General features: G+C 41.1%; 1 protein-coding gene and 1 pseudogene across 1 annotated transcript in view; both read right to left on the bottom strand.

Moving 5' to 3' along the window:
- LOC124545141 (xanthine dehydrogenase 1-like) overlaps positions 1 to 15,798 on the bottom strand; it is a 241,452-nt gene that overhangs the window by 100,265 nt on the left and 125,389 nt on the right. The gene's annotated exons all lie outside the window — the stretch shown is intronic.
- LOC124546097 lies at positions 3,343 to 3,459 on the bottom strand (annotated as a pseudogene).

Here is a 15,798-nt window from a genome sequence, read left to right as displayed (position 1 = left end):
CACTTCCTAAACTCCATAAACCCAACTACCCAGAATGCCCCATTGTGGCCAGTTGCTGTACTCCCAATGAAAGAATATCTGTTCTCATAGACCAGCATCTTCAGCCTATTACCTGCAACCAACCTTCCTATATAAAAGATACCAACCATTTGCTTCACAGTCTCTCCACAGTTCCTGTTCTTTTACCACATGATGATTGCTCATCACTATTGATGTCGCCTTCCTTTACACTAACATCCATAATGCTCATCATCTTGTTGCAATGGAACACTACCTTTCCCAATGCCTGAAGGATTTCATATCTACAACCTCCTTCCTGGTCACCATGACCAATTATACTCTCACTCACAATTACTTCTCATTTGAAGGCATTGCCTACAAACAAATCTGGGGTGTGGAAATGTGCACTTGCATGGCACCATACTATGCAAACCTATTCATGGGCCATCTAGAGGAATCCTTCCTAATCATCCAGAAATCCAAACCCCTCATCCGGTTCATATTCATTGCTGACATTTTTGTGATCTGGATCGAGGGTGAGGACATCCTATCCATCTTCCTCCAGTACCTCAATGGCTTCTCTCTTGTTCACTTCACCTGATCCTACTTAACCCAAAAAGCCACCTTCCTTGATTGTGACCTTTCTATACCAAGTAGTACCTGCCAAACAACCTAGCCACTCAAGGTCACTGCATCTGTAGTGGTGAGCAGTCCCTCTCACAATATACCAAGGATCTCACTGAGGCCTTCACAGACCATAATTACCCCCTCCCCCATGAACAGATACTGATCTCCTGTGCCTTATTGCTCTAGTCACCTACCATCTCCCACAGTCTCACACCCAGCCACAGATGAGCATTCCCCTTGTAACTCAGTACCACTCTGGGCTGGAACAACTGAATAACATTCTCAGCCAGGGTTTTGAGTACCTCTCACTGTGCTCTGAAATGAGGAATGTCCTTCACTATCCTTCCCACCCCTCCCATGGTGTTATTCTGCCATTCACCACAATATCCTCATCCATCCTTACACTAACCCTGCTCCCAATGCATTGACTCTTGGTTCATATCCTTGTAATAGATCTAGATGCAACACCTGTCCCATACATCCTCCTACCACCACCTACTCCAGTTTGGCCAGAAGCATTCCCTATCCCACCAGAGGCAGGACTACCTGTGAAACTAGTCATGTGATCTATGAGATAAGTTGCACCCCCTGTGCTGCCTTCTACATGGGCATGAGATAAGCTGCACCCACTGTGCTGCCTCCTACATGGGCATGACAACCCAAAGAAACAATTGGATCACCCAGTTACTGAATATGCTGCTTCACTTCACTGATTGCTTCACATCCTGTGACATCTGGATCCTTCTTACCATCACCAGCTTTTCCGATCTGTACAAGTGGGAACTCACCCTGCAATATATTTATATTCTATGTTCCCATAACCCTCCTGACTTTGAGCTTCATTAGTCACTGTCCTTCATCCACCTATCCTCTTCTTTGTTCCCACTCTAGCAGTACACAGTCTTCTATTCCACCAATTCACCCATTCATTTTATTTCTCTCCTTTTCTGTTCCCTCCCTCCCCCTCTACCCCCCCCCCCCCCCAGCCCCATCTAACTTCCTGACTACACCTAGCTGCCCTACTCACTCCCCACCTCATTCCTGTATGCTCCCACAAGCATCACTTTACCGGCCCCCACCCCTAACATGTTATCCATCCCCAACCCTGCCCCAGCCTCCTTCTTACCCCCACAATCCAGATCGCTTCTCCCATCATGCGATGTAGGTTGCAGTCCGGCTTTGCAGCCAGGGACAGTGGTCATATGTGTGTGAGTTGTGTTGCCTGAAAGTGTGTGTATGTTTTTCAAATGAGAAAAAGGCCTTTTGGCCAAAAGCAAACATCGATTAGAGGAAGATAAACTTCTTTGCCAAAGTCGCTAATCATAACTTTCATTCTTGATAACAAGTTTGAGTTATCAATGTTACCATCTTCAGATCTCAACTGACAGGTTATTGCATATTTCTTAAACTAACAGTAAGAGTACTTTAGATGACCAATGCATCGGCATGGTGAAACTAAAATAACTATATGCACAGTCATTCACCACATACATCTGCCTTATAACACTCGCAATAGAGCATATAATTGCAGCCTGGATAGCCTAGCACATTGAAGTGCCCGCTTCAAGGACATGCAAAGGAGCACTGGTCCTGGACTGAATCCACCTCATGGATTAACAATGGGAGCTAGTATACCAGCCAGCATGGACATGGTTTTTACACAGTTTTCCACATTCTTCTTGGTGAACACTGATATAGTTATCATTTTTATGATGTGTAAAAATTTTGATAAAACTTTGCCACATTTGGCCATGCAGAGCATACTACATGCAGACACAAGGGTTCATTGATTTCTCACCAGGGGTAGCAAACTGTAGCTTTAAATTGCATTTGCAAGTGATGACCCCACCATAGTAATAGTTTATATACAGATATGGTTGGTTCTCCTCAAAATTCCAGAAGCTACATACCACTGCCTACCCCACACTGGCTGGATGAAGGGGACTGGAAAGGAAAGGAAGGAAGGAAGCAAGAATACTGAGCAGAACTATATTGCTGGTGTGAATATATTGTAGAATTACGGAACAAGTTGTAAAAAATTGATGGACATGCTGTCTTTCATGTAACAAAGATTATTTATTGTTTGGGTTTAAGCTTCAATTAATTTCAGTGTCCTTACATTCATCATGGGGTGAAATTCCTCCTTCCTAGCATCTGCATTTCCTACAATTTGACAATATGCTGATATCTCCCTTGCCTTCATGAAGGCATTCAGAAATTTCTACACTATCACTTAATGAACAAGATATAAACTTACAGAATATTGGATAAGCTTTGTGACTGGTTTGACAGTAACAGAAGCATGTGCGTAATTCTTAATGGGGCAAAATCAGCATTAATAAAATGAACATTACTACCCTAAGGGACTATTGGTGGATCATTGGTGTGCTTCATTTAAGGATGATCTGGTGTAAGATGCTGGAAATGCCATGGGGCAGTTCATGAATGACACTGCTCTATACAGGAAAGTTACATTATAAGAAAAACTGCACTAAATTGCAGGAAGGCTTATAGCACTCCATCTTCAGGCAACAAGTGGCCCATCGGGACCATCCAACCGCCGTGTCATCCTCAGATGAGGATGCGGATAGGAGGGGCGTGTGGTCAGCACACCGCTCTCCCGGTCATTATGATGGTTTTCTTTGACCGGAGCCGCTACTATTCGGTCGAGTAGCTCCACAATTGGCATCACGAGGCCGAGTGCACCCCGTAAAATGGCAACAGCACATGGTGGCTGGATGGTCACCCATCCAAGTGCCGGCCACGCCCGACAGCGCTTAACTTCGGTGATCGCACGGGAACCGGTGTATCCACTGTGGCAAGGCCGTTGCCGCAGGAAGGCTTATGCAGAATCTAAAATTTGGGCAGGGATTGACAGAAGACTATTAACAGAAATAAGCTTAGAATATTTTTCACAAATAAGCAGACAGGTCAATTAGTTGCAAAGATCTGAAGTGTGGGGTGCTTCCAAGAACTTCATGATCTTTGTAAGTGGCAGTTCTTCTCACTATGAAACTAATAAAATATAACACCATCATAAACCTAGAAGGGAATATTACTTATACTGTGACATGAATCTCACTTCCAATTGATATTATGTCCCTATGAAGTAATAAATTATTCTAAAGTAAATTTAAACAATTTTTCAGCATGTAGAGGAGGTGCTGAGTCGCAGCCAGGCACAATGAAAAAGACTGCTAACATGTAGGTTGATTATTATTAAACTTTCACTACTTGAGCCAGTGTACACAGCAAACTACTTAGCATATGGGTACCTAACTTTGGTGGAATGACGTCCAGACTGTGTGCTGCAAGATTTGTATTATTAGCAGCATTATAGTGATGACTTGCCATTTGGTGCCAATACTGGTGCAGTGACATAAGGTTGAAACACAAGCATCAATGTGCATTAAAGTTGCAAACAGTCGACACGGGTCTGGGAAACTTTAGCAAGGCTTTACTCGTAAAGCTGTTTTATCAAGACACTAGCAATAGTGCTGCTGGTCTTTGCAAATATCAACACATTAAAGGAATACGGAGAGGATGCTCAAATTAGCTGGCAATTTGGGAATTCCTCCTAGGAGAGGCTGACAACCAATTGCACCACCAATTGTTGATAAAGTTACTGTTGCCATGGCTGAGAATTCTGGATGCAATGTGCAGTCCTGAAGCAGTGCATGAGCTGTTTCACAACAGCTAAACATTCCAAGGTCAAGATTCATCAAATGCTCTGAGCAATTGTGAAAATGATATCTGCGCAAACTTAATATTACCACCAACTTTTGTCATGTGATGCAGACTTTTGAGTAGACTTTGCTATACATTCTTGCAAAGGCTGAAGTTGATGATGTGTGGCCATGGAAGATTTTGTAAAGTGCACTTCACATTCACTGGAGCAGTGAACACTCATAACTGTCACACTTGGGATCATCATCACCAATGACCTTCCATGGAGCTCCCCTGCATAGTGAATGCATCACTGTGAAGTATGTTTCACAGCAAAGTTCATGATTGGTCCACTTTTCTTTGGGGAACTCACATCACAAAGACCAAGGATGTGCAGTGTGCGTGGCACATGTTACTGTGATCTGCTTCACCAATATGTGATCCTTACTCTACAGGGCAGGGAAGTTTTGGACTCAATGCAGCACCACTTCACATTGTTCATGAGGTCAATCGGTTACTCTGTAAAACATTTGGAAAAAACTGAATCATTGGCCAATTGTTCCAAACTGCATGACCACCAACATCACCAGATTTGAACGTGTGTGATTTCTAGCTGTGGGATTACCTGAAGGGCAGAGTTTATCAGTGGGACACTAACAAACATTTTAGGTTGAAGATGAACATAGTGAATGGGGTAATCAACATCCCACCAGAGACATTTCAGGCAGCAGTATGACATTCTCTAGTGCACTTTCAGGCTGTCGTCGATTGAGAGGGTTGTCACACTGAGCAATGTTTGTAACCTGGAATGTAAACATGGTACACAATTAATAAAGGTTACCCTCTCAAGTATAAATTAAAATGTGTTTCATTCAGTGGTTTATTTATTATTCCTGTTCTGCACGTCCTTACAAATGTTTCCACAAAGTTTGTCCCACAATCATTGATTTTTTATGAGAGCCCTCTCAAGACATGAAAGTTTAATTACAACCACCATGTACTAAGCTTTCAGGCAAAGGAACTGAAATGGAAAACATGCACACAGTCACACAAGTACAACTCACACACAAGTTGTCACTGTCTCTGAGTCCTGGCGGCCAACTGCACCTACTTATGACATGAGCAGAAATATGTTGGGGTTGTTAGTGGGATTTTGGGGAAGCATGGAGCAGAGAGAGGGAGCTGCCTGTAGGAACACACATGGATGTGGTGTGGGAAGGATAGGGCTGCTAAGTGCAGTATTTGGAGGCTGTAATGGAGGGAGCAGGGGAGAGCAGTATAAGGGAAGGGAGAGGGGAAGAAAGAGGGGAGAGGAGAGAAGCAGAAAAGGGGAAAAGACTGGTAAATGCATTGGGGGAGTAAAAGGTATGTGTAGTGCTGGAGTAGGAGAAGGTGTAGATATGTGGATGTCACAGATTAGCAAATGTTCAGCCCAGGGGGGTTATGGAAATGAAGGATATGTTGTAAGGTGTGTTCCTATCTGCACGATTCAGAAAAGCTGGTGTTAGGAGGAAGAATCACGATGGTGCAGGCTGTGAAGCAGTCTTTAAAGTGAAACACATCATGTTGGGCAGCATGTTCAGCAACTGGATGGTTAAGTTGTTTTTGGCCACTGTTTGGTGGTGGCCATCCATGTGGACAGACGTCTTGTTAGTTGTCATGCCCACATAGAAAGCAGGATAGTAGCTGCAGCTCAGTTTGTAGATCATATTGGTATTTTCAAAGGTGGTTCTGTCATTGATGGAGTAGGAGATGTCTGTGACAGAACTGGAGTAGGTGGTAGTGGAAGTATGTCTGGGTCATGTCTTGCATGTAGGTTTATTGAAGGGATATGGACCATGATGCCATACAGGCAGCCACCCTTTGGGGAATATCAGAAAAAAAATATTGCATATTTTCTCAGGCAGTCTGAGTAACCCCACCAAAATGTGGACATCAGCATTCAAATTTCTCTGGATGATTACAAAGAGGACACCAAAATACCAACAATGGAACTGAAACTTAAGATAACAATCTGCACAGCATTAGGGCACAGATCAACAGTAGGTACTGCTATGACAGAACTACTTGGCAGTTAGGAATATGGCAGAACTGAAAACCAGATGAGAATTACTGTTTATTATTGGCAGCAGATTGCTGGCAGTTGCTTCAATGCCCTCATTTGCAGGAGGACCTACTGATGATGTGGACTTGCTATTCCAAAACATCCATGAGATGGCCTGATTTTGCATGTGGTCCTATGATTTTCTGTTGTATGTGGCACATTTGAAGTTAATAGGGGGTGTATGCACCTGTGCCAAGTCAGTCCATATTTTGAAATATGCTGAAACATTTGAATCATTGGCAAAAGGTCTGGTAGGGAAGTATTCTGACAAGCAGGGTGTTACTTATTACTATGATGATGTTGTCCACCCCCAGACAAAAGTCAGGAGAAGACATGGAACAATTTTCAGATTGCATAAGGAGTATTTTGTGTAAAATCTGTACCTTTGCTCAGTATACAACCTGCAATGAAGTCTTCCTAGAAAACTCCAAAGCATGAGCAAATGATGTTTTCATCCACAATATCAATCCACAAATTAGTAAAGAATCTAAAGTAGCTCCCCCACCTCATTCTATGAAGCAGTCCACCTGGCATCATTACGTGAAGAAGCTGAATGCTTCATTGCCACTATGATGCATGAGAGTGAGCTGTGACATGTGTTTGTTAATGAATTTTTTTGTGGCCCATGGAAGTGCACCACTTACATGGCTAAGAAATGCTTAGCGCCTTATTGTCCTAATTGCCAAAAGTTCAGGCATTTATGAACGCACTGCCCACAGAGCAGTAATAGGCTGTTCTGTGGCCTAAAGAAGAGTGCTTTCCAATCAGAGAAATTGCAGAAAGACCAGCATAGCTACCCAGTCCCACCTTGGTCAAGTCAGTAAACCCCGTAATTTACTGAGTTTTGAAGGAGGTGGCAAATGTAATTGTTACAGGAGAAATGCAAGGAAGACCACCCAAATTTTGGTGGATAAGGGCAGCCAGATAAGTTTAGAGTTTCTTTCTCATGATGACAAGCAGCCATGGGAACCTTGCTGATGTTGTATTACTGATTTAGTTGCTGAAGTTATAAATCCAGTGGGTGCATGTTCAATTAAAATGAAAATTAATCATACCACTTATGAATCTGAGATGGAGGTGAGAAGACAGAGAAGGCATGATTTTGACATCATATTGGTAAACGATTTCTTACACCAATTTCAGGCTGTGATTGATTTCTGGTCACACACAGTCAAACTCAGTGAAGCAGTTCATCATTTTGGCAGTGACAGCAACTCAAAGACACAAAGGAATCCTGAGAAGGGACCCATTCCACAAAATTCCAACACACCGCATATCTTGGGCTCGAAAGTAGCCACCCCTGTACATATAAATGATGGTACTGGAAAAGTTCTCTGGTAGACAGCCAAAATGCAGGAACCTAGGGGGAATTACTTTTTGATTGATTCACTCACTCAAAATGATGTACTCAACAGAATGCAAGTTTAGGTGAAATGAAGCCTTTGTGAAACAGAAACTGAGGGAAAGAAAGTCTGAATTCCTGTGAGTTTATATAATTTTGGAGTCCAAGAGGTAATGATACTGAAGGGAACTATTCTGGCCAGTATGCAAGATGTAACTGAGAAAGAAGAATCCATTCATAAAGGAAAAATTAAGAAAAGAGGAACATCAATACCAATCTAAGAAGTGAATACATCCATGACACTCCTGAAGCTTCAGTTACAAATTAAATTGTCTTATTTAAATGACTCTGAGTGAAGCTTACTGTACTCACTCTTAAAGGCATATTTGTGGTTATTCAAAGAGGGAAAATACTTGCCACTACTAGTCTGGTATGCAATGAGAGTCCCACTGGAAATGCAAGGCCAGTTGCCCAGAAACTTACTGATATCCATATCAATTACAGTCTGAAGTGAAAGAAACAGTCCAAAAACAATATGATGCTGGAATTATTCAACCATCATTCAGTCTCTGGCTGAGTCTGATTGTTGTCCTGGAAAAATTTATTAACAGCGAGAAGACATACAACTTACCTGTGGACATGAGAGCTGTCAACAAGGTCACCACTCCTGATACCTATCCCTTGTCACGTATTAATGAAATGTTGGACAGGACAGGAAACTGTAAGTTTTTCACTGCCCTGGATATATGCTGAGGCTGTAATCAGATCCTGATAGCCTCTCAGGACTGACCTAAAACAACTTTTGTCATACCTTCTGGCTTGTAAGAATTTTTGCAAATACCTTTTGACTTAAGAAATGCACCAGCCACATTTCAAATATTTGCTGGTATGTTATTAAGATGTTTTAAAGCCACTACCTGTATTGTTTACCTGGATAATATTATAATTATCCCTCAAACTATTGAAGAACATGCAGAATGATTGAGAAATGTATTGGAAAGAGTACAGAATGCTCTTCTAAGTTTGATTTTGGAAATTTGTTCGTTCAGAGTCAAGTGTCCTGTACCTGTGACACTTTATCAGTTCTGATGGAATAAAACTGGGCCTGCGATTGACAGAAGCCATGGATAACTTCCCTACTCCAACCAATGTAAAGGAATTAAAAAGCTTTTAGGGATTAAGTAATTACTATTATCATTTCATAAAGGATTACACTACCACGACTAAGCCCTTAACCAAGTTATTAAAGAAAGGAGCAGCTTTCAAATGGATCATAGGTTGTGAAACTGGCATGAAAAAAGTTAAAGAAGTTTTGATGAGTTCACCTCTGTTGACATTCAAAACCATTTATACTCTCATGTGATGCTTCAGACTTTTCAGTTGGTGCTGTAGTAAGACAAGAGCACAATGACAAAAAAAACCTATTGGTTTTGTTTCTTGCCAGCTCAACAAAGCTGAGGTCAAGTACAGTACCACAGAAAAAGAGTTGTTGGCCTTAATGTTTGCTGTTAACTAATTTAAATGTTACCCATATACCATCCCATGGACTCTCCCTTCAAAATAGATAAGCTACCACTGGTTATAGTCTTACAAGAAGTGAGGAGTTCAGAACACAGACGTAAAGCAATCGGGTGTCACATCCAACATAAGATTGTGAAAGCTATGTGTATATTAGTTCAATTCTGCTATTTGTCTTTACTTATAAGTTCTATTTACAAGTAAGAAAAACCCTATGCTTGCGCAAATTTCAGTTTCTGAACAGTTACTTACAGAATTACATGTCATCAGTGCCAGAATTACACAACTATCACTGCTAAGACCTCAAGGTACATTAATACATAAGAGTGATACACAGACACTTTGTGGTTAGACGAAGAAGATGATAAATGATTGTGCTACTTCTGCTGACTCCTTGCTTCACTGCACTCTTATCTATCACCAAATCAAGGACCCAGAGTACCCCATCCAGTTGTGCCTATTTGCTGACCAGAAGATTCAAAACAAAATTTGTACCATCACTTCCTCAAGAACACCACACATTGACAGCACAAAAGCAAGAGTAGGTCATGAGTTTGGATATTTGCAATAACTTAGGGAACAACAGCTCTTTCCATGGATAAAAATGTTCCATAGTTATTACAGTTCCTTTACCCCTTTTACATAATAGGTAAATTTTCACACTACCTGACAACGACTGCTGAAAACACCAAGGTAAGCAATGGGAAATGGTGACACTAAAATGCAAACCAACATGTAACATCCAACATGTAACATGTAAGCCAATAGCTGAGTATCACCATTCTACATGCAGCAGTTCCTAAATTTGAGAACAACTATAATTGTCACATATTGCATCACTTGTACCTCCCGTACATGCCCTGATGTTTGAGAAAGGAATATAAATCCCAATACTTCACATTTACACAGTTCATACTAGGAACACTATGTGGATTGACCCTGTGCCCCACATGCTGAGAAATCTGCTAAGTTGACACACACTGGTTCAGCCACTGTACCTTTTCATTCCTGTTTTATTCATGCACTGTGTACCTGTAGCTAGAACAAAACTTCATTCTTCAAAATATCCACTAACTACCCAGCACAGAATTGAATATGTGTTTCGCTATTCAAACCACAACCATTGTATTAACAGACTGATCACACACATTAAGCTCCAAATCTACTTCATTTATCTAATGGAAACCTCCTTGTTTAATTTATTTCAGATTGAAAGGCCTGGTAGAGGTAGGCAACTGCCAGCACAAATATAATAAAAGTAATTCTAAAAATGCTTGTTGGTTGCTGAAGGAAATCTCGTAGCTGTTTATGGATATTTTTTTTATTTCCATATGCACAATATGTTTCTGGACTAGCCTATCATCTGATGACCCATCAGCAATTAAAATTTGATTCTGCAAAATCTTCCCATAATATGAGGGTAAATATATACAATCACAAGGTTCAAAAACAGGCAAAATAATTAAAAATCAAAGATTTCAAAACACGCAAAAAATGTACAAATCCTATTCAATAACATAAGCTCAAGAGGCAGGTATAAATGTCATACATCAAGAAATGCATATGGTATATCAGGCTAAGCAGCCTTTCACTCGCACAGATGGAAAACAAATGTACCATCACCAGAGTGGCTGGCAACATGTGCTGTGGCTGACAGACAGCGGCATCTTGGGCTAGCACAATGCCATTTGCTGGAATCACCAGTATCATAAAGAAAATTAATAAAAGTTGTACATCAAGATAACTAACAATGACAAAAGTAAAGCTCAAAGACATAAACTTGTGCTAGATATGACAGAAACTATTACATGTGTGAAAATTACAGCACCCTGTTCAATATTCCACTCCAGTCTGTCCAGTGCAAAACTTGTCACAAGTTCCACACTTAATCCCCCCCAACAACACCTAATTACAAAATTTATGAACAGGCTGCCCTATACTATGTTGGAGGAGCTTCCCCAATTTTTAATAGCATTAAAAACCTACCAGCATGTTAAGTTTTTTAAACTCATTACTAATCTTCAGAGAGGATGGGCCAACATACATCACAGCAGCACATATAATTTCTTCATTTTCTACTCTGGTTCCTTCATGTGTACGTGACAGAGTTTTTTCACCCATATTCCTAATATCAGTTTCTCTAAATTAATTTGCAGTCCCTGTGCCTATAGTGATGCCTATTTCCCTATCGTGGCCTCCTAATCCAGTGCAAATTTTTTTAACCTGTGGAACACTGAACGAAAAATGCTTTCTTCAGTGTTGGGGATGATTAGAATTCACAGCTTTAACAACATTTGCTGTTGTTGGCTTACAGAAAACCTTATATTCTAAACACTGGCCATTCCTACTTATCTGTAAATCTAAAAAGTAAAGATAACACTGAACCTCAAACTCCACTGTGAAATTTAAATTACAGTGTAAAGACTTAAAAATTTCTTGTGGCGTGAGAGCCTCTCCTTAATCCCCTTCAAAGTGATGAATATCTCATCAAGCAATTTATACTGCCCATGCAAAATATCAATCGAAGGTTTTAATATAGGTTTACATTGTAATTTTATTAGGTAGTTCCAAACAAAATAAATGAGGTTGTGATGAACCAAATAACCCCATACATTTCTCACTTAACTATTTAGTGTGGTCAGGCCCACCACCTAGTCATTGGTCTGCAGTTGTATAATCTTTCACCAATCAATAGTAGAAGCCAAGCAATAACTCTATGTATTACTGAACATTACTCCTCCTTTTTGAAGGTGTTACCCTTTCACTGATCTGAATAAAACAGCCTAGTTTATTAATGAATAATATAGTAAGTAACATTGCAACCTCCCTCCAAATAATTTTTAAGAATCCATCTGGGCAAACTATTCTTCCAGGGAATGGGTGACACCCTTTTGTAAACAATATGAGTCACTACTCCTGTGGAAGTGAGAAGAGTATACAGGCAGCCCCCTGCTCAAATAATATAAGAAAAATTTATTGCAAATTTTCTTTGAATGTAAGGCTGTCTCTGCAGTTCATATAGACTTGTAGTGTTGGTGATGCAAGTCGGCCAGCTCATGAGCATTAGCTGCCAATAAGAAGCACAGAAGAACATCATGTGCACTGTGGAGTTTGCAGACAGACAGCAAAACTGAGAACAGCACTCTCTCTGCCTGCTGCCTCTGACCTGGTAACATGTTTCCTCTCCCACTCTGCTGTAATATATCATAATGATTCCTCTGGGTCACCAGCTCAGAAGAGACTGATAGATGCATTGCTGGGATAGGGAGCATGTGTATGAGAGAAGGGAAGGGGATAGATAGCTAGAGGACAGGGACTATACAAGGTTGAGTCCACGGGGTTATGGGAATGGAGTATATGTCATAGGAAGCGTTCCCAGCAGTATATGTCAGAAAAGCTGGTGTTGATAGGAAGAATCCAGGTGTTGCTGTCTGTGAAGCAGTGATTGAAGTGAAACACATCATCTTGGGCAGCAAGTACAGCATCTGGCTCACACAGTTGTCTCTTGGCCACATCGCCACAGTTTTTGGTGTCCATCCATACAGACAGACAGCTTGTTAGTTGACATGCCCACATAGAAAGTGGTACAGTGGTTGCAGCTCAATTTGTAGATCACATGCAAATTTTTGCAGCCTGCCTTACCTTTGATGGGGTGGAAGATGCCTGTGACAGAACAGATTTTGGTGGCAGTGGGAGGATGTATGGGACAGTTATTCCATGTAGGTTTTTTGCAAGGATATGAACCAAGAGGAAGGGGCTGGGAGCAAGGGTGGAGTGGGGATGCAAGGATATTATGTAGGTTTGATGGGAGCAAAATATTACTGTGGGAAGGGCAAGGCAGAAAGTTGGGAAGTTATTCCTCATTTCAGGACATAATGAGAGGAGGCCAAAGCTTCATGAAGAATGTAATTCAGTTGCTCTGGTCCGGAGTGGTACCGAGTCATGAGAGGAGTGCTTTGAGACTGGGCAGTGGGTAATTGGGTGGGGGGTGGTGGGGTGGGGGGTGGGGGGGGAGGAGTGATAGGTGGCTAAAGGCATTGTATATTTGTTTCTGGACAAGTGTGGGAGGGTAATTTATGCTTGTGAAGGCCCTTGGAATATTTGGTGAGGGACTACTCATCACTACAGATGCGGTGACCTTGGGTGGCTATGCTGTATTGAAGGGACTTCTCGATATGGAATTGGTGGCAGCTGTTGAAGTGAAAGTATTGTTGGTGGTTGGTAGGCTTGATTTGGATGGAGGTACTGATGTAACCAGCTGTGAGGTGAAGGTGGTTTGTTGGGTCCAGAAGGACCAAGTGAAGCAAATGAGGGAGAAGTTGCTGAGGCTCTTGAGAAATGTTGATTAGGTATCTTCACCCTAAGTCCAGATCACAAAGGTGTTATCAGTGAATATGAACCAGATGAGTAGTTTGCAATTCTGGGTGGCTGGAAAAGATTCCTCTAGATGGCTAATGAATAGGTTGGTGCAATGCATGTGTCCACTGCTGTATAATGGATTTGTTTGCAGTTGATGCCTTCAAAGGAGATGTAATTGCGAGTGAGGATATAACTGGTCATGATGACCAGGAAGGAGGTTGTAGGTTTGAAGTCAACCGGTCACTGGGAAAGGCAGCGTTCAGTAGCAACAAGGGGATCTTAGTGCAGAGGAAGACGGCATTAGCAGTGATGACAAGAGTGCTATGTTGTAAAGGAACAGGAACTGTGGAGAGTCAGTGAAGCAAACAGTTACTGCCTTTTATATAGGAGGCTAAGTTATGGGTGACAGGCTGAAGGTGATCCATGAGAGCAGATTCCCAGTCTCCTTTTTGGTCACCACCACGAACTATATCCTAGCCCAAAATTACTTCTCCCTGCAACATACCTTTTGCTCCTGTAAGCACCATGTCCTCAACCTTCAATAATCCTTACCTATCTTCTTCCTCACTCCCAGTTCCTCATTACACAAACATTCTATCCCACCAATGCAGCTACCAATCTTTTCCCTTTTTTCTACTTCTCTCCTTTCCACTCTACCTTCCTCCTCCACCTCCCTGCAACCCCACCCCGGCAAAACCTCCTGACATTGCACTTTGCAGTCCCACCCTTTCTCCACCGCATCCCAGCATGCACCCACAGGCAGCACACTATCTTCCCCACACCTACTCTGCTACGTATCCCTCTTCCCACCCCATGCCTCCTCCTTACACCACTAACAACCCTGGAATACCCTTGCAAACACAGTCAGACCCCAGTGCACAGATAAGTAGCCACGAGATTGTGTGGATGTGTGTGATATGTTTTTTATATCGAAAAAAGGACTTTGTCCTGAAAGCTTAATATTTTATCAGTGTTTTTTATTGCGGCTGTCTGCAACTCAGTGTCTCCTCTATGGGATGAGTAGCTATCTATCCATTTCGTGGTGCTGATATTCCATTCTGGACTTTCCATTATTTATAACAATTTTTGCTTCAGAACTCTTCTTATTTTAACAGTCACAGATATTCATTTCCCACTTATTTCTGTTTGCTATGCTCGTGCTAATTGTATTTTTTTACTGTTCCTGTACTAACTGTATGTGTTTTATCAAACATTTTATATACTACAATACATAATACTGTTCTTTCCTATGAGAAAAATCAAGATTAATAAATATGTTATCCATTAATTGTATACTGTACCTCATAGTAATGTGCAAAATTGTAATTAACTTGTATGCAAATTAATGCAAATTATATGTTTATAAATTAATGACATATAATAACATGCAAGTAATAAAATACTGTTTTGACACATTCCACATACTTGCATATATAAATGCACTTGTGGATCTACATAACATCCATTGAAAATAATAAATAAATAAAAAACTGAGGGTTTCAAAACTGCTTCTTTTATGTGTAGGCTACACTTCCTGAATATTCTTCCAATGAATCTTAGTGCCTCATTTGCCTTTCCTGCAAAGTGTTTTTGTGGTCATTTAAGTAGGTATGTATGCATTTTCCAATAAATCAGATGGCTGTGACTGCTTCTAGTGTTTGTTTGGTAATCATACAATAACACAATAATGGTTACTTTCATCTGTTTATGTGGAATATGTTACATTTGTTTACAGATCAACTGCTAATCAGTGCACCAAGCTTAACACCTGCAGGTCTTTTTGCTACAATTCTCTAACATTGCAACTGCTGGATATATAACAGTGTCCTCCATGAACAGCCTCATGGAACATATGATCTTAATCACATGGACATTTATACACAGGGAGTCCATAATTAAATTTCCAGTTTCAAAACACTGTAGAGAAAAAAAAAAAACACTGCTCAGAATGACATCAAATCTGAACAGAATATTATTGATGCACAGGGAAACATCATGGGGAAAAATTTGACTAACAGGGGGTGCTGCAACCATCAGAATACACACTCCAACAGATGTGCAGTACATCGTTCCTCAGTTTTGGCCAACGATGCCCAACATGACTGTCTCTATGAAGGATCATGCACTGCGCACATAGCTCTTTTACAATGCCAGTAACTGTGCATCCATAGCACTGCAGAAG

The sequence above is a fragment of the Schistocerca americana genome, chromosome 8 (genome assembly GCF_021461395.2).
Source record: "Schistocerca americana isolate TAMUIC-IGC-003095 chromosome 8, iqSchAmer2.1, whole genome shotgun sequence".
NCBI lineage: Eukaryota > Metazoa > Arthropoda > Insecta > Orthoptera > Acrididae > Schistocerca > Schistocerca americana.
The sequence above is the reverse complement of the archived record's forward strand: the minus strand, read 5'-3'. Positions and strand labels throughout refer to the sequence as shown.